The following is a 21,099-nucleotide window of genomic DNA, read 5'->3' as shown; positions in this document are numbered from 1 at the left end:
CACAACACCCTGCTTCCTTCTTCTACCTCTGGCACGCACGCACTCACCACCGTGGACGGCACGGCCACGCCAGCACGGTGGTGCCTCCTCCCACCCTGATCACTACCCCTTCACCTTCCCCATGACCTGGCACACCTTCTCCCCCTCTTTTCTCCTTAACTCTCTAACCCTAGCCCCTACTTTGACTAGCGGCGGCGCATGGCTAGCGGCGAGCTCGTGAAAGGTGTGGAAACTTGCCTTAGAGGATGAAGTGGTGAGCGCTAGTGCATCCGGAGCTCACCGTAGCTCCGTTAGCGGGGTTAGTGGGGCAAGAGGAAGCCGGGAGGGTGGAGTTCGATGGTGGGGTGGAGCTCGGGTGGGTGGCGGCAATGGCGGCCACTAGACCACTAATCTCTGGCAATTTGGGCCATGGCGTAGGGCAAGGAGAGGTGGAGGAGGTAGCTGGAGGGGTGTAGGAGGGTTGGGTAGCGGTGATTTGAGAATGGTGGGGGTGAGTGGGAGGAATCGGCCGACAGTTGTGAGTGCTCACTTGGATCGTTTTGCTTTAGGTCTTGCTCATGGCGTGGAAGTCAAAGGGAGAGGGAGGTCGATAGCTTGGGGAGGAGATAAGGCTAAGGCACGGTCATCGTCTGTACCCAGCCTCTAGCAAGCAAGGGCGAGGGCAAGCATGATAGGGGCGAGCGCAGGCGAGGTGTGGCGCCAGCAGCATGCGTGTGGTGGAACCGGTGGCGACGGGATGACGAGGGTACGGGGGCACACTAGGTTTGACCACGTGCGGTTGACGGCCAGACTGGGCGGGTGGACATAGATGCGAGCAGTGGTGACGAGCCGGCCGGCGACCAACGGGTAACGGCAGAGGAGCCAGAGGGGAAAAGGAGGAGGGAGAAAGAGGGGGTGATGAGTGGGCCCGCGCCATTTTTGTGAAAAGATCCTTCCTCCTTCAAAAGAGCAAGCTACTACTGACCAAAAATACCCATTGGAAAGATAAAAACACAAAGAACACAATGAGGCTTGAACCAACTGCAGAACTAAAAAGGATTGCACAAAATTTGAAAAGGAAATAGTTAAAATTGAAACTTCATTTAATTTTTGTCACTAGCACACATCACCCAAAATGAAGCCAAAATTTTGTAAATTCATCATTTTGCACCTAGTATTTAAATAAAATAACCGGAGCATAGTTACATAGCAAAATTTTGAGTTGCTTCACAAAGTTTCATTTGATCAATAAATGAAAATTTTAGGAGTTTGATCTAATGCAATGACATGATGCTCATGTTTATGCAGATGATTAAGTCTAATTACAATTTAAACACCCGGGGTATTACAGCCCTCCCCCTTAAAAGTATCTCGTCCCGAGATTCCGAGAGTGCTATTAGTTGGAATTTTAAGTGGAATGAAATGTGTTTTCCATAAATAAACCCAAATAGAGCATGCTAGAGTTCTTCAATGTTCAAGCTCAGAAAGGATAAGTCACAGGTTTGTTTCCCCACACAATCTCAACGTCGCTCATGTGGGAGCAGGCGAGTAACATAAACGTAAAAAGCTAAGACCATCAAGATCTGGAGCACATGGCAGGTGTACAACACTACTTCAACCCAACAATCTAAATTGCACATATTAAGTAAACAAGCCATAGGTGGTGGTGTGGGATCGAATCCTTCTTATTTTGCCAATCTTCAATCTTGTGGAATCCTCTTGTGGGCTTCTGCTTGAACTATTGCTTTGTTGAGGTTGACGCCGGGAGCTAAGCAAATAAGCTTCAGGTGGCTTGTTGGATTGGCATTGGTAGGTTGGGGAGCGCGGCTCTTCCTTGTGGCACCAAGGGAAGGCGGAGGAGGATTTTGCCAAGGTATGGAGCAAGCGGCGGAGTTGGGCGGCTTGCGCGCCAGAGGGGCAGCCAGAGGGGAGCATGAGTGGTGGATTTGTGCAGCTCAAGCTGAGGTAGGCTTTGGGTGGTGGGGGTCGTCTGGAGGTGCTCTTTTATCGATGGTCGGAAGTGGTGTGGCAACGGGTGGTGTGCGTGATAGCTTGCACAAGAAGTTAGGGGCCGGTGGGGCGATGGTGCGGTGGGTGCACGTGGCGTGGTAGTGGCCGGCATCGGGATGCCCTGGGTGATGTGACGGTGGCCATGGTGGCGTGTGTGTAGGCGGCGATCAACAGCGGGGGGGGGGGTGGTAAAAAGATGGCAAGGCGATGGAGCGAGACGGAGCAGGTGGTGCACTAATACGTAGGGGTCAAATGGGTTCTCGAGACTTCACTGTGGCAATGAGAAAAATGAGAAGGGTGTGCATGTACTTCAGAATAGAGATCACATCATGAGAAACAAGGGTGGGAAAATCGATGGGGTCTTTACAAGGATTTCTTATGGATAGCAAGTGGGGTCGCATGAAAATATATGTTTGAATGGGATTTCTAGAACAATCTTGCTCAAGGTTTACTTAATTTGGGAGTTGCGCAATGCTGATGGGAAAACATGCTTGTTTTGACCAAACCAATGATGCTTTAGGCTAATATCATCGTGATATGAGGACAATGACACAATGCTGTATCTTATGGTCCAATGACTCAAATTTGATGTTTTGATGCACCCATGAGTCGTATGATTGCAATGACAATGCAGAGGGGATGACTCGTGTGACAATGGGATGATGCACAATTTATGATGCATAGCTGATAGTGCATATGCTTATGCTCATGCTGATGTGCATACAATATGATGCATATGCATATGAGCGAATGGTGCACATGTGGGAATGCATGTTAGCTTGCCTTGTGTCCCACCAGTAAACTCGTTATCTGTCAGTGGAGATATCAGAGAACTACAACGCCTATTCGGGTTGTGAAAAAGAGGTTCTAATGGAGTTGCATTCACATGCACCTAGATACCAGCGTACTCCTAGTGGATCAATCCCGTGTCTGTAGTACACACGAAGCCCTAGGTTCCATCGCAGCACCTAGGTTATGGAACAACAACACCACAAGAGAATATCATGGATTGCAACCCGAATAGCACGAGGGGCAAGAAAAGAGATAGAATTCTACCACAAGTTATGATGCATACATTGTTAGTCAAGCAAAAGATCCACAAGATGCGTATGACATGTTAATGGAAATGTGACACCCATGCATGTGGATTAATGTAAATACGCGATGCATGAATGTTGCAATGACACTCATGATGCTTAACTAAGATGATCATGATCTATATTTATGTCAGCAAGAAGGAGAACACAAAATTTAGGAAAATGGAGATCAAGGGGATCAAGATAAAAAGGGTATAAATTTCAAGAGAAGCTGAAGTATTCACATTCACATAACAATTGAATCAAGGATAGATAACTTCTAGTGGAGCGGAGTGGTTAGGAGTACAAGAAAAGGACAAGACCATTAACTAGTGGCCGGCAGAGTTTGTCAACATTCTGGACAGCAACTTCAAAAATTCGTATCTCTTAAACTACTCCTCCAAAAATGCTAAAATTTTCAAAGAAGATGCATATGTTAGTGAGCCACAAATTTGTTATCCCATCATTAAAATTGCAGAAAAAGACTGTTTCTAACTGCTGTTAAATCTGGAATTTATGTAACTGAGCACCACTAAACTGACCATAAATCTTAAGCTACTCATCTGAAAATCATGAAATTTTACCAGAATATTATTTACTGTGTTATCTACAACTTTGATTGTACGATAGCGGACCAAAACTGATCCTAAGTCGAAAAATTCAACAATTGGTCCACTGTGCACCCAGAATTTTCAGCAAACAATGAGTTACTAATTTGATCATAACTTGAGTTATACTTAGCAAAAACTTATGAAATTTTTACAGTATAAACTTTGCTAAATTAGGAACAACTTTCATATAGAATGTTTCTGTAGAAAACTCATCTAGTAGCTAGAAAAATTCCAACCAGTAGAGTGATACAGATTTTCAACATCTAGTACATTCTTAGGTGATTGATAAGAATTTTTGTGAGTGTTGCGTTAAGTTGTTATGTGACCCATATCCAATTTAGAGGTTTTTAACATGATGCATACATGTTCTATAAGTCCTCACAAAATTCAAAGAATTGCCAATAGCTTGGACTTAGCGAAGACAATTTAGGTGGCATACAATACGTATCTCCCTATAATAGCTAGTCGAATTGTACACGTCTTAATTTATGCAATCATTGTTAGTATACCTGCAAGAGATGACAAAATATAAATCCATTTCTGGACCCTTCGTGCCAGCACTCATGAATGGCCCCCATGTGTCCTACGCCACATGGGTAACACATATGCAGTTTCTTAGATATTAACACATACATTACCATCCACTATAGTGATGGCACCCAGACGTTTAACGCTGAATGGGCAGTAATGCATACGTTATCACGTCATCGTGATACCGCATTCACTTCCAGTATAAATCATCTTACAAGACATTGGTACATTTCACTTGTCATCCCTGCACGATCTTTATACCCTGTATAGCAATATACGGGCTATGCTCAAGTAAGCCACTGCTTGAGCGCAGCGTTCGGATCACACTCACCGACAAGAGGATCTTTTTTGTGCGAGAAAGTAACTTTTTGATACAAAGTAAATGTGCTGGAAGTCAGTTATAATAGTAGCCACCTTAACAACATATACCCATTAATCCCTAGGACTTACGTGCTATCTTCTTAATTCCTTAGTGTAACCAACGTATTTTTTGGACTCAAATTTATTTTTAAATTTTGAAAACCCTAAAATAGCCTTGCTAATATCATCCACTGCATGTTTCAGCTCTGATACCAACTGTGGCGGAACCGCCAAATTTAAACCGGGTTAAGTGTGTTAACCATTATCTTAATGGTTAATTTGGTCACACACACTTAAAACAGTGTAATCCGACAGTCCGTCGGGTCAAGCCTGATTCAACCACTGAATATCTCGATCGAAACAACATGCAACAAGTCTCACACGAAGGTGACCACAGATGATACAACATGGTATTTCAGTTTACAAACATAGAGTTCCCAGCTTAAATTACAAACCGAGTACGAAATTCATGAAAGATTACAAGCCAGAGTTCTTAATAAAACATAGCGGAAGTCTAAATGATAAAGCGCGAATAAAGATACATGATGACATGACTAGGCCGCTAACATGTCATCCAACACGAGACCACGTCAAGACGAGGCCAGAGACCACTAAACCGACCACCCTTCAGGTAAAGGACGGCCATCTCAAGGTTGACCGGCAACCAACTCTATCATTTCTTCACTAAGACCTGAAAGTAAATAACAAAGTAAGTCTGAGTATACTAATACTCAGCAAGACTTACCCAACTATGGTATATACTTAGCCGACTCCTAGTATGAAAGGCTTTTGGCTGAGGGGTTTGTTTTCTGAAAAAGTGACTAAGAGTGGATCCTTACTTTCAAGTTTTAGCATGCAAATTAAAGTTGAGCTAACCATTCTAAGTGAGCCACATTTCAAAACTTTTCAGTGTGGAAAAACCATTGATTAGATAACAACATCAACATCATTTACCATTTCCTTTCATTCCACTTCTTACTACGATGTGACGTAGTGGTCAAGGTTCTCTTAACTAAGAGTGGCGGCGAATCGATTCAATTTATAACCTTACAAGGTGGACCTATATACACGACATATGCAAGCCCCGTCGAGCCGCATATGCCACAACGGTTCCCTTAAAGAGCGATGGCAGTTGCGAACTCCTATGACCCTCGAGTGCTAATCCCCACCGATACCACCCCGGGCCAGCCGTGAGTTACTAACTAGCACATGAATAGGAAACAGGACCAACGCAATCTACAGTCGCGCCATAAGGTACTAGGTTTTACTAGTTTCAAATACCTCTTACTTCCAACATGTGTATAGTACAGTTCAAACTCGATCAGTAGAGCCACAACGAACGTACCTTAATCGACACAAGTGGAGTGCAACCACAATACTAACTTCAACTTCATTTCTATCTCCATGCGGTCTCTAGCTTTTCTTTCATCTGTGATTCATTCTCAAGTAACTTGCCATAAATATTGAAATATCCTACGTCTCGCGAGCGACAGGCAATCACTCGACTTCTACCGTTCCTAATTAAGCATGGCACTTCTATCGACCTGCACATACCAATATTTGAACTTGGGAGTCCTACGGATCATGCAACTAAGGTTCCATTCAACACCTAGAAACTTAATGCATAAAGTAAACATGTATTTAAGACAATTGCATAGTTTTGAAATTAGGGGTTATGCTCCAGGCCTTGCCTTCGAGACTAGCCTTGGGCTCTTCTGAACTTTGGTTCAAGTCTTGGTATGCTTCAACTTGAGAGGCTTCGAGTTGCTCACTCTCGGACACGGCGATCAACTCGTAAAGTCCGTCGACTAGCGGGCTATCCACATGAAAATGCATATGTCTGAGTTGATTGAAAGGTGATGACTCATGCACGAAGTCAAGTTTAGAGAGTGCAGCAACTCAATCATACTTCAGGTTAACTTTGTAGCAACTCAACCATACAACATTTAAAGATCAATGAAGAGGATACAAGTATATCATTATCTACACAAGGAACACTAGAGTTTTCATGTGAGACATACCATTATCAAACTATGCCAATAATATTTCAGTAGCTTTGGTTGCAGCATGGCATGAATACCAGGTCCTAATACATGATTTAGCATGTCATGATGGCAACAAGATCTAGGTACAACACGCTTATGAGTGAAACTATAGCAATAACATACTAGAGGCCAAATAAGTGACATATACAAGCAACCATTGAGATTCTGCAAGCAAACTTTTCAGGGATGAGCATGCTACTGATAAAGAGCATGAAAATAATTTATTAGCCCATAATTCCAGCAGCAAGTATTTTTAATAATTTAAACTAGTTTATAGAAAGAATAATTATTCCAGAATCATTCTGTATTATATCAACATAAATCATTTACAGGAGCTTACTAATCACACAAACACATTACTATAAAACTTTTAGCATGATTTGACTCCCACATAATTTATTACAAATCAAATATTGCAAAACTATAGATACGAAGAATAATTTATATCTAAAGTTATATAAGCAATTTGGTTCTACAAACTTTACAGAATACATTTCCACATCGGAGTATATTACTGTGAATTTATAAGGATTTTATGAGTACTCAAGCTATTTATCCCAAATTAAGGAGATTAAACAATATGTATTTTAATGCGCAACAGAACCACATATTTCATAAGGACAAGTATTTTTCCTAGGTAGATCTGAGTATCAGGAACCCATGAAAATTTATTTCGCATTTTTACTATTTTTCTATGTTTTACTATTGATTTCACAAGTTTCAGCCAAGGTTTGCAAATATTAACTAAACTACTTTCACACCGAGGCCCCTAGGAACCTTATTTCCCAAAAGATCTACCCTTCCTTTTTCAAAATAGACCTCACATCTAGTGCTTAGGTCCCTGGGAGAAATTCCACCTGACACTTAAACCCAGACCTTTTACGCATAACTCCTTAGACTTCTATTTCCTTCACACACAACACCCTGCCTTCTTCTTCTACACGCTCGCATGGCGGCGGCGGCAGCGCGGCAACGCCAGCGCGGTGGCGCCTCCTCCCACACCGATGACTATCCCTTCACCTTCCCCATGACGTGGCGCACCTTCTTATAGAAACCCGCTAGGGTTGATTCCCGATCTTCGATGAGAGGACGTGGGATATTTCGATTGGTGGATGGAGATGACGTTCACAGCATAACTACAGCCTTCCAAGGATGCTGCACCTTAGCAACCAATACACCACCTTGAATGGATGCCACGATCTTGTGGAGCGCGTCACCCGACCAACACTCGTCCTGCAAGCAATCGAAGAACTAGCAAGAACAAGTATAACAAATACTGAATTACTAGATGTAGATGAAAGTTTCAAACTCAAATTCAATTATGGTGGGGTTCCGAAGACATGAAGATGGGCGCTGATCCAGCACGCGCGCTTACAAGCAAGTAGCCAATGCTAAACTTAATCTAAACAAATCCCAACTATTTTTCGTGGTGGCTAAGGGGTATATGAATGGGGAGGACGACCACCAGGGTGTTGGGGTCATGCTTCAACCCTAGGACGTGTCCCTAATGAACCCAACTTGATACACGACCCATTGGGCCAAAATAAGGTGACCCAGCACCTTTGGACAGAAAATCTCTCCGTAGTAATTCGATCATTGCAGCCACCTCAGAATAGATATGAACTTAAGTCTAGATCCATATGAAAATAGACTTCATAAGTATTCCATGAAGTACTTGAACGTCCCAATCCGAGTTCGTATGCAACCGTGGTGACCGTCACAAGTTGGTGTTGTCCTGCAGTCTGAATCCAGTCTGCGCGAATCCTTTTCCCTTTCGGCCTTCTCCCTAGTTCCTAACCAAAACAAGAGTGCACGTGTCTCAACTCAAGTATGAACTCAGCTGATGATTAAGTTGATGAGCACGGGTACGAGTAATACGACCAGAAATTGGTACTTGTGTCAGCGTGGATGTATCGTTGGTGTTGATGTCCTCATCACCTTCTCCCCCTCTTTTATCCTCAACTCTCTAACCGTAGCCCCTACTTTGACTGGCGGCTGCGTAGGGCCAGCGGCGAGCTCATGAAAGGCATGGACACTAGCCTAAGAAGATGAAGCGGTGAACGCTAGGGCACCAGGAGCTCACCGTAGCTCCGTTTGTGGGGTTAGTGGAGTAAGAGGAAGTCGGAAAGGTGGAGTTCAACGGTGGGGTGGAGCTCGGGCGGGTGGCGGCAATGGCAGCCACTAGACCTCTAATCTCTGGTGATTTGGACCATGGCGCAGGGCAAGGACAGGTGGAGGAGGTAACTGGAGGGGTGTAGGAGCGGTGGGCGGTGGTGATTTGAGAATGGCAGGGGTGAGTGGGAGGAATCAGTCGGCGGTTGTGACTGCTCGCTTGGCTTGTTTTGCTCTGGCTCTTGGTCGTGGCGTCGAAGTGAAAGAGAGAGGGAGGGTGAGGCCAGTAGCTTGGGGAGGAGATAAGGCCGAGGCGCGATCGTCATCCGTACCCAGGCTTTGGCAAGCAAGGATGAGGGCAGGCGCGATAGGGGCGAGCATAGGCGAGGCGTGGTGCCTGCGGTGTGGGCATCAGCAGCATAGGCGTGGCAGAGCTGGTGGCGACGGGATGGCGAGGGTATGGGGGCGCTCAGGTTTTGACCACGTGCGGTTCACGGCCAGACTGGGCGGGTGGACGCAGACGCGAGCAGTGGCGACGAGCCGGCTGGCGAACAACAGGCATTGGCAGAGGAGCCAGAGGGGAGAAAGAAGGAGGGAGAAAGAGAGGGTGATGGGTGAGCCCATGCCATTTTTGTGAAAAGATCTTTCCTCCATCAAAAGAGCAAGCTACTACTGACCAAAACTCCACCAAAAATACCCATTGGAAAGATAAAAACACAAAGAACACAATAAGGCTTGAACCAACTACAGAGCTAAAAAGGATTGCATAGATTTTGAAAAGGAACATAGTTAAAATTGAAACTTCACTTAATTTTTTATCACTAGCACACATCACCCAAAAATTAAGAAAAAATTCTATGGATTCATCATTCTGCACCAAGTATTTAAATAAAATAACTAAAGGCATAGTTACATAGAAAACTTTTGAGCTACTTCACAAAGTTTCATTTGATCAATAAATGACAATTTTAGGAGTTTAAACTAATGCAATGATATGATGCTCATGTTTATGCAGATCAATAAGTCTAATTACAATTTAAACACCTGGGGTGTTACAGTTATCAACAAAGGAATTAATGTAATAACGCATTGTAATGATGTATCATGTATCCGTTAGGTTTATTAACAATACTATTTGCAAAAATCTCACCCTACTACACAAGAATTGATTTTTGCATGGTTAAAATATTAAATATTTCAATTTTTTGTAGCACCATTAAATGTTAAACAATAAATTTATGTACAATTAAACAAGTACATGATTAAGTCATGGTAAACATGTTAATAACACTACAGGCACTATTCTTCTAAATTTTTGCATGGTCAAAATATCCATTATTTCAAATTTTAAAGAAAACATAAGTATTATGACCATTATAACATATTACTAAGTTAAAATTAATAACTTTATCATGTTTGATATTTGATCGCATCTAATACTTTTATAGTGTATATCTAATCAATATGAAGCTACCAATTTCTTTTCAATTTTTATGAATATTATTTGATTTACAACGCAATAAATTAATACAATAACAATTGTAAAAGAAAGAAAAATAAAAAGATGTTTACGCGGGAAACTGAAACAGTGGTATGCAACCCCTTTAGTACTGGGAGGGGGAAACACCCAGTACTAAGGGGGGGCCTTTAGTACCGGACGTTTCCCCCAACCGTTACTAAAGGGCCTTTAGTACCAGTGGGCTTCTTGCCCGGCACTAAAGAAACACATCTTTCAATTGTTGGGTGTAGCTTATCAGCCCCCGAGCCTTGGATTGATTGAGTAATCAACCCGATGGTCTTGAATCTTCACTTAGGTCATCATTCGAGTAGTCTTGCGGTGTCCAGCCCCCGTGCTTATGCGCCAGGTAAGTCGTTGGAGCCACGTCGAGTGGTTTTGCGGCATCCAGCCCCCGAGCCTGGGAGCTAGCTGAGCCACTGGATATATTTCGAATATTGATTGGTGCTTAGCCCCCGAGTTCGGGAACTAGCCTGTGCCGTTGGAGGCATGCTTAGCGTCGCTGAAGCTCGATCTGAAAGAAAAGATGCATACATTATGTAGCATATTTGTAGGATTTTGAAACTGCTGAAATTTATTCAGTGATCAGTATGAAAGTTGTGTCATGCTCTTATTCCGGTCATACTCTTCCCGAGTAGTTAGCCTGTTACGCTTAGGCTCTCAGTCTCTGGGTAGCCGTTGTCGCTGCGTGTGTGAGATCGGCCTCGTATACGCGTATGGGCTTAGGCATGACAGATGCGCCTGAGGCTTTCACGAGTTAAGGCGTGTACTACTCGAGAAGAGTAGTGACATTAAGAGAAGACAAAAGTGAGAGGAGTCGCTGCTGCGACAAGAAAGAGATTGCACGATTGCGAGTCAAGCTCTTATTTCAGTCATACTCTTCCCGAGTAGTTAGCTTGTTACGCTTAGGCTCTCAATCTCTGGGAAGCCGTTGCCGCTGCGTGTGTGAGATCGGCCTCGTATACGCGTATGGGCTTAGGCGTGACAGATGCGCCTGAGGCTTTCACGAGTTAAGGCGTGTACTACTCGAGAAGAGTAGTGACCTCAAGAGAAGATAAGGAAAATTCGCTTGTTGCGATAAAAAGAGAGCGCGGTAGCGGGAAAGAGTTTGCTGCCCTCCGGCGAATAGAGCACGCGTTGCGCGCAAGAGTTTCCGGTGAGTAGAGTGCGTGTTGCGCGCAAACGGAAAATAAGCTGGAAAATAATTTAGAAAAGTGACTTAGCTTGATTCATGGATGATTGTTGACGAAACCGTGACGGTCGTTGATGAAGCCGTAACGGTTGTTGACGACTAGTCAGAGGCGATTCTGACTAGTTGTCGGTGATGCAAAGTTTGCCCCGACTAATTTTTAGTCGAGACGAGTTGAAGTGGTCCGCCCTCGACTAGCCTTGTAGTCGAGACGAGTAGTGGAAGCGAGTCCGACCCTGAGTCCAGGGGTCGGCTGAGCCCGACCCTTTGGAGGAGGAGCTCCGCCTCGCCCGACCCTGAGTGGAATTCCGCCTCGCCCGACCCTTTGGAAGGGTAGCTCCGCCTCGCCCGACCCCGAGTGAGGCTGCGCTTCGCCTGACCCTGAGTCCTGGGGTCGGCGGAGCCCGACCCTTTGGAAGGGTAGCTCCGCCTCGCCCGACCCTGAGGCCTGGGGTTGGCGAAGCCCGACCCTGTGGAAGGGTAGCTCCACCTCGCCCGACCTCGAGGGAGGCTCCGCCTCGCCCGACCCTGAGTGCTGGGGTCGGCGGAGCCCAACCCTTGAGCGAGACGTTGGAGTAGTCCGAGGTGAAGTCGAATCCGACGCGTAGTCGAACTTGAGCTTGTTGACTTTGAAATCTTGATTTTTTCTGGTCACTTCTTCTGGTTTCTTCTCCTGAGAGTTGACGATCTGGCGCCGGAACGATCCCAGGCCTTCGGCGATGCAGAGCCAGGATCCGAAAATGAAGGTTGCGCCGACTTCGATGAAGAAGGCGGGCCTGATGATGGTCTTTGCCATTGAGTTCGCGCTGAGAAACTCGACGAGCGCCCCTACCTGGAGCGCTAGCTGTCGGTGTTTTAGACCGGCAACTCGCCTAGGGGGTACCCTAGGTGGTCTTTTATGCGGTAAGGGTCGTCGAGAATCAAGGAATCAATGGTGACGTAAGGAACACGATTTAGACAGGTTTGGGCCGCTAGATCGCGTAATACCCTACGTCCTGTGTGTTGGTTTGTATTGATCTTGGGGATCTTTGAGGTATGACCTTGAGGTCTGACCTGCCGAGCTAGGTACCCCTGCCCTCCTTTATATAGTCCAGCGGGCAGAGTACTAGTCGGATTATAAGGAGGAGTCCTAGTAGGAGTACACGGGACTAGTCCTAGTCGGATTACAGGGGAATCCTAGTAGGAGTCTGACTTTTTCCTTCCTTGCGGGTACTGGGGATGTATCCCCATAAGGGGGGTTAAGTGGCCGGTGCCCCTTCTTCTCCCCACAACACTTAGCGCATTTCACATCGATCCCCGCCCGATCCGTCGCCTCCACCTCGGAGCTCCTTGCCTCATCCGCCGCCGCCACGCCCCCCATCGCCGCCCACCCCGGCCCTATCGCCGCCTCCTGTCCATCGCAGCCGCACGACCCCGTCGCCGTCCACCCCGACCTCGTTGCTGTATTAGGTCCGACACCACTGCCAAGCTCCGTCACCGCTCCCCGTCCGAGACGTGCGTGGTTGGCCGCGGGCTTTCTCTTGCTGTTGACGTAAGCCCAAGGTCGGCCACTGACGTTAGCATTTTTTTTTACTTTTTGCAGCATTAGAAATTGTAGGAAATCATTTTAATTTTAGGAAATTAGAAATTGTAGGAAATCATTTTAATTGTAGGAAATTGTTGGTTTAGAAAAAAACCATGCCAGTAACTCTAAAAAAGTAATATAGTTATACCTTTTTTCGTTTTTATTTCTACAGTATTAGAAAATAGCTAGAAATTGTAGTAAAAATTGTTTAATTAGCTAGAAAATATAGAAAAATTCTTAAAGTCGCTAGAAATTGTAGAATTTTATGATGTTGTCATCTACTATAACAAAATTCATCAAATAGTTCAATCAATAATAGAAATGTGCAATTCACTGTAAATATTTTTCTAGTCAATTATTGTATAAGTGTTTCATTCTTTTTTTGTTGTCATTTTCTAGCAATTCACTGTAAATATTGTTGGTAGTTATTTATTCTAACAAAAGTGTAGTTACCTGTGATGGATCAAATATTTCTTGTTCTATTAGTGTTGGCATCCTGAACTATATATTTTATAGTCAATTGTTGTATAAGTGTTTCATTCTTTTTTGTTGTCATTTTCTAGCAATTCACTGTAAATATTGTTGGTAGTCATTTATTCTAACAAAACTGTATAAGTTCTAGTCACTCTTAGAATAAATCCTACTATTTCTTAGAATAATTCCTTTAATATTATATTAGTCATTTATATTGTAAAAAATTGTATAAGTGTAGTCATTTATTGTTACCAAATGTATGAATATTAGCAATTGTATAAGTGTTTCATTCTTCTTGAAAATGTATAAGTATTAGTCATTCATTTTGGTAGTCATTTATTCTAACAAAATTGTATAAGTTCTAGTCATTCTTAGATTAAATCCAACTATTTATTAGAATAATTCATTTTATATTATACTAGTTACAATGGCATGATCAGAGGACGAACAGGTCCGATTGGACGAGGAATACCTAATGAAGTTGATTGCTGAAGGTGGCACCAATGATCAACCAAACGAAGAGGTCGATCACAGCCAGACTGACATCTACCTCAACATGTCTGGTGATGGCAATGAGGAGCAACCAATTGCCGAGGAAGGCAATGATGGGAAACAAGGCAGGGTATAGCAATTATTTTATATAAACATGATTTGAATTCTCTACTTATCAAGATTACTGGGAATTAATAGTTCATTCATTTTTCAGTCATCTGGATCGAGCGGAGGCCCAAATGGAAACGAGGCAAGAAGAAGAAGTTAGAGGGCCGTATCTGAAGGTATACGAGGTAGGCTACACTAGCACAAATCAAAATTTTCTACCGCGTAAATCAAAAAACTGCCGTATAAGGATCACGGGATTACCACTCGACGCATTGATGCGGAAGATGTAGATTTGCGTCGATGCAGCGAAGTCGATCAGCGTAGTCGTACGTAGTTGATCACGTCGATGTCCAGCAGCTCCTCAGCAGCTCGTCCACGTGTAGCAAGATCGTCCTCGTGCCGCGGCTCGTCGGTGGCTCGTCGTGGCTCGTCGGCGGCTCGTCGTAGTGCTGCAGGCGCAACACCTCCAAGGTATCCACACGTGCAGGGAGAAGCGTCGCAAGCCAGACTGCTAGGTCCGTGAGTTGCAACAGGCGAGGGCGTGGGAGGCGCAGCATATGTGTTTCGCCCAAAAAGGTGTAAACCCTAGGGCACCCCCACCCCTCTATTTATAGAGGTTCCTAACGGGCCTCTGGGTCCGAGGCCCATTAGTACTTCTAAACCTAATCCAACTCAGATCACATCAAAATTGGGCTTCCAGCCCCTTAAGTGTATGACCCTATGGGTTCGGATACGTATAGACATGGCCTGAGTACTCCTACTCGGCCCAATAGTCGGTAGCGGCCTCTAGCAAGACGTGCCAACTCCTATATGCACACGAAGATCATATCAGACGAACTATCACAACATTATATACATGCTATTCCCTTTGCCTCACGATATTTTGTCTAGCTTCAAGCCGACCGCTCTTTCTCGATCATGTGATTCGGAATCCCTTTGTAGGTTAACTCTTAACCGTACGTAGCATGGCCATGCAGTTTCGGATCCGATCACTCGAGGGGCCCAGAGATATCACTCTCAATCAGAGAGGGGCAAATTCCATCTTGATTGACCATGTCTCATAGCATGCTTCTTGACAAACCTGAAAGCTACCTTTATAAATACCCTGTTACGGCGTAGCGTTTGATAGAACCTAAGTAGGTCGATCCACATCTTGAATACATGCGACAATCTCAGGTCTAAGGACAAAGCGTATATGTTGTTTAAAGAGAGAACTACTTCTCGTGTTGGGTCAGTCCTAGCACATGTCTTCACATGTGCCCACATTATTAGTTCAACATCTTCATGTCCATGACTTGTGAAACATAGTCATCAACTAATACATGTGCTAGTGTAATATTCATGTGTGTCCTCACATGAACTCCGACTAGGGACAACTTTAGAATAACCATACAAGTAAAGAGTTTCACACATAATTCACATAATTGCAAATCAATTCAAGTAGCCTTTAATGGATATTTAAGGAACACAATATAAATCATGGATACAAATGGAATATCATCATCTCTATGATTGCCTCTAGGGCATACCTCCAACAGTCTCCCACTTGCACTAGAGTCAATCTAGAAGGTACCTAATACCCATAGCTCTTACATGCGCATCATGCTTAGCCTGCGGGAGTGGTTTTGTCAACGGATCAGAAATGTTCAGATCTGTGTGTATTTTGCATATCTTGATTTCATCGCGGTTAACGAAGTCTCGAATGAGATGAAATCACCGTATTACGTGTTTGTTCTTCTGGTGGTTCCTTGGCTCCTTTGCTTGCGCAATTGCCCCATTGTTATCACAGTAGAGATTCAATGGGCTGGACGCATTCGGGAACACACCAAGCTCAATGAGGAAATTCCTTATCCAAACACCCTCCTTCGCGGCTTCCGAAGCCGCGATGTACTCGGCTTCTGTCGTAGAACCGGCCACCGTCTCCTGCTTGGAACTCTTCCAACTAACAGCACCACCATTTAGTGTGAACACAAATCCTGATTGTGACTTTGAATCATCTCTGTCGGTTTGGAAACTAGCATCGGTGTAACCTGTTACAATGAGCTCCTCCTCACCTCCATAGACGAGGAACATATCTTTCGTCCTTCTCAAGTACTTAAGAATGTTTTTCACCGCTGTCCAGTGACTCTCACCTGGATCAGACTGGTGTCTGCTTGTCATACTTAGCGCATATGAAACATCTGGGCAAGTACTTATCATTGCATACATGATAGATCCAATAGCCGAGGCATATGGCACTGTACTCATGCGATCCCGCTCATCAGCAGTCGAAGGACACTGAGTATTGCTGAGATGTATGCCATGTGACATAGGCAAGAACCCTTTCTTTGCCTCTTCCATGCTGAACCGCTTCAACACTTTGTCAATGTAAGTATTTTGGCTTAATCCTATAAGTCTTCTCGATCTATCTCTATAGATCTTAATGCTCAGAATATATGCCGCTTCCCCTAAGTCCTTCATCAAAAAACTATTTTATAGTGAAGTCTTTACAGACTCAAGCATAGGAATGTTATTTCCAATCAGCAATATGTCATCCACATATAAGATTCGAAATACTACAGAGCTCCCACTAACCTTCTTGTAAACACAAGACTCTTCTTCATTCTTGGTGATGTCAAACCCTTTGATAGAGTCGGAGTGCCCGATCTTTCGGTGAGTGGAGATAAATTCGACTTGGTGGAAGTAGACCCTCACGATCCGACTACGACGAGCGATCCCGAAGCGCCAATGCAATCGCTGAACCAACTTCTGATGGTTACCAACCTCGCCGGTGCGAGATCAGCCTGATCACGAAGATCGATTCCTGTCCGCAATCGAAGAATGAACAAGAAAAAGAGGCGAGCAATCTAAAAATCACTCGAAGGTGGAGTTCTGAATCACACAAGGACAGCGCGTATTTGCGCGTGTTCAAGAGTAGCTAAAGCTAGATGTAAAACAAAACTCAAGTCGTAAACAAAAAGGACTCGGACTAAATAAAGGGGGCGCAGCCCCTGGAGTCCGAAGGGGTCACGCGCGCCCAACCCTAGGCGCCCCACCTGGGCTGCCCTGTTGGGCCATCTTCTTATTCCGATGGGCCTTCATTCCTTAACACCATGATGAAGTTTAATTCTCTCGCACGGGCCCGAGTGATTGGCCCAACTGGATGACCAACTGTAGGCGCCTGAGGTGGAGGAGCAACTGGAGGCGCCTGAGGTGCTGCTGGTGTAGATGTACTTGTGGTGTCCTCATCATCCTCCCCTTCTTGAACTGAAGTCGTCCTCGACGGCAACTCCTCATCTTCGCCCACATACGGTTTCAAATCTGCAACATTAAAACGCGTGGAAACACCAAACTCCGCAGGCAGGTCAAGGATATAAGCATTATCATTAATCTTGGTTAGCACTTTAAAAGGACCAGCAGCACGTGGCATCAATTTAGAACGACGTAAGGTAGGAAAACGATCCTTTCTCAAATGCAACCAAACCAGATCACCCGGTGCAAAAGTAACATGTTTTCTCCCTTTACTACCCACAACCTGATATTTAGCATTAGCAGCAGCAATGTTTTGTTGAGTTTGCTCATGCAAGCTAATCATTTGATCAACATGTGCAGCGGCATCTATGTGTGGGGCGTCCTCGGCATCAAGTGCAAACAAATCAATAGGCGCCCGAGGAATATAACCATAAACAACTTGAAAAGGACACATCTTTGTAGAAGAATGCGTTGCATGATTATAAGCAAACTCAACATGAGGCAAGCAATCTTCCCAACGTTTCAAGTGTTTATCTAAAACAGCCCTAAGCATAGTGGACAAGGTTTGATTAACCACCTCAGTTTGTCCATCAGTCTGAGGGTGACAAGTGGTGCTAAACAGCAATTTAGTTCCCATTTTATTCCACAGTGATCTCCAAAAATGACTGAGAAACTTAGCATCACGATCAGAGACTATTGTAGTTGGAATACCATGCAAACGAATAATCTCGCGAAAGAACAATTCAGCAACATTGCTAGCATCATCAGTCTTATGACAAGGTATAAAATGAGCCATTTTGGAGAAACGATCAACAACCACAAAAATACTGTCCCTCCCCTTCTTAGTTCTAGGCAATCCCAAAACAAAGTCCATAGAAATATCAAGCCAAGGGGAAGTAGGAACAGGCAAAGGCATGTACAAACCATGGTTGTTCAATCGTGACTTAGCTTTCTGGCAAGTAGTGCAGCGTGCAACAAGGCGCTCAACATCAGCGCGCATCCGGGGCCAAAAGAAGTGGGCAGCCAGCACTTCATGCGTCTTGTAGACGCCAAAGTGCCCCATGAGACCGCCTCCATGCGCTTCCTGTAACAACAAACGACGAACCGAGCTAGCTGGAACACACAGCTTGTTAGCGCGAAACAGGAACCCGTCCTGTATGTGAAATTTGCCCCATGGTTGGCCATGAATACAGTGGGCGAAAGCATCTTTAAAATCAGCATCATGCACATATTGATCCTTCACAGTTTGCAAGCCAAAGATTTTAAAATCTAACTGTGACAGCATGGTATAGCGACGAGACAAAGCATCAGCAATGACATTTTCCTTCCCGCTCTTGTGTTTAATAATGTAAGGGAAAGACTCAATGAATTCTACCCATTTAGCATGACGACGGTTCAGGTTTGTTTGGGTACGAATATGTTTTAAAGCCTCATGATCAGAATGAATTATAAACTCGCGATGCCAAAGGTAGTGCTGCCAAGTATGCAAAGTGCGCACTAAAGCATAAAGCTCCTTATCATAAGTAGAATAATTCAAGCTAGCACCACTTAATTTCTCGCTAAAGTAAGCAACCGGTTTTCCTTCTTGTAACAAAACAGCACCTAGCCTAATACCGCTAGCATCGCATTCAAGCTCAAACACTTTAGTAAAATCAGGCAACTGCAAGAGAGGAGCATTGGTTAACTTATCTTTCAAGGTGCTGAACGCAACCTCTTGCGAATCACTCCAAGCAAAGGGAACATCCTTCTTTGTAAGCTCATGTAGAGGCGCTGCAATGGAGCTAAAATCACGAACAAACCGGCGGTAGAAACCTGCAAGGCCAAGAAAGCTTCGAATTTGTGTGACCGTCGTCGGTGTAGGCCACTCCCGAATGGCATCAATCTTGCTGCTATCCACCTCAATGCCCTGTGGAGTAACAACATAGCCAAGAAACGAGACACGTTGTGTGCAAAACATGCATTTTTCGAGGTTAGCAAATCAATGGGCCGCACGCAATGCATCAAAAACAACACGCAAATGTTCTAAATGCTCTTCCATAGACTTGCTGTAAATGAGGATATCATCAAAATAGACAACTACAAACAATCCTATGAAGGGCCTCAGAACTTCATTCATCAACCGCATAAATGTGCTGGGAGCATTTGTCAAACCAAACGGCATAACCAACCATTCATATAACCCAAATTTCGTTTTAAAAGCCGTTTTCCATTCATCACCTAATTTCATGCGAATCTGATGGTAGCCACTACGCAAATCAATCTTAGTGAAAATAATGGCACCACTAAGCTCATCTAGCATATCATCAAGGCGTGGTATAGGGTATCGGTAGCGAATGGTAATGTTATTAATAGCACGACAGTCTACACACATACGCCATGAGCCATCTTTCTTTGGAACAAGTAACACGGGAACGGAGCAAGGGCTAAGAGACTCACGAATATAACCCTTGTCAAGCAACGCCTGTACCTGGCGCTGGATTTCCTTCGTCTCATCCGGATTTGTACGGTACGGTGCGCGGTTCGGAAGCTGTGCGCCGGGAATGAGGTCGATCTGGTGCTCAATGCCACGAAGTGGAGGGAGGCCTGGTGGCAAATCTTTTGGAAAGACATCAGCGTACTCCTGCAAAATGTTAGCAACCGCAGGGGGAATATCCAAAGATTGTGCATCATCAAGTGAAACGAGCACACTAGAGCATATAAGGGCATAGCATGGCAAAGGAGCATCGCGTAACTCATCAAAATTAGCACGTGTGGCAAGCAAAACAGGAGCATTCAACTTGATTTCAGAATTAATAGATGTCGATGGTTCAAGTTGTTTAGCAGTTTTAGCAGCTCTAGCAAGATCATCTTTAAGAATTTGTTCAGGTGTCATTGGATGTATAATTATTTTCTGACCCTTAAACATGAAAGAATAGTGATTTGAACGACCATGATGCAAGCTATCAGTATCATATTGCCAAGGTCGCCCAAGTAACAGAGAGCATGCTTCCATGGGAATAACATCACAATCGACAAAATCAGAATAAGCACCCATGGAGAAAGGAACACGGACTGATCGAGTAATTCTAATTTTCCCACCATCATTAAGCCATTGAATGTGATAAGGATGTGGATGCTTACGAGTGGGTAAAGACAACTTGTCAACCAGTGTGGTACTCGCCAAATAGTTGCAGCTGCTGCTGTCGATGATGATGCGAATCGACCGCTCCTGCACAACGCCCTTGGTATGGAAAAGAGTGTGTCGCTGATTCTTCTCGGACGGGGCGACCTGTGTACTAAGAACACGCTGCACAACAAGACTTTCATACCTATCGGAGTCGCCCGGGTTGACATGTACCTCCATAGCTGCATGGTCAGTGGCAAGCATCGCATGTCGAGTATCGTCAGAATCACTAGCGGAAGAGTACTCACCATCGTCACGAAGAAGCAAAGTGCGCTTGTTCGGACAGTCCCGAATCACGTGGCCAAATCCTTTACAACGATGACACTGAATATCCCGTGTACGGCCTGTGGGAGGGGCGGCGCCTGTGGAAGGGGCAGCGCCTGCAGGTTTGGCCGTTCGCTCGCGTGGTGTAGTGGCGGGCGTGGGTGGTGCAGGGAGAGCGGGTGTGGAGTTGGATGTCGAGCTTCTTCCTGCAAAAGAGTTAGAATATGTCTTCGAGCGGCGTCCCTGCACTTCACGTTCAGCTTTGCAAGCATATTCAAATAATGTTGTCATATCGGTGTAGTCCTTATAATCAAGTATATCCTGAATTTCGCGGTTCAAACCACCACGAAAACGTGCCATAGCAGCGTCATTTT

Source organism: Setaria italica, chromosome VII (assembly GCF_000263155.2).
Source record: "Setaria italica strain Yugu1 chromosome VII, Setaria_italica_v2.0, whole genome shotgun sequence".
In the NCBI taxonomy this organism is placed as follows: Eukaryota; Viridiplantae; Streptophyta; class Magnoliopsida; order Poales; family Poaceae; genus Setaria; species Setaria italica.
Note: the sequence above shows the minus strand (reverse complement) of the source record.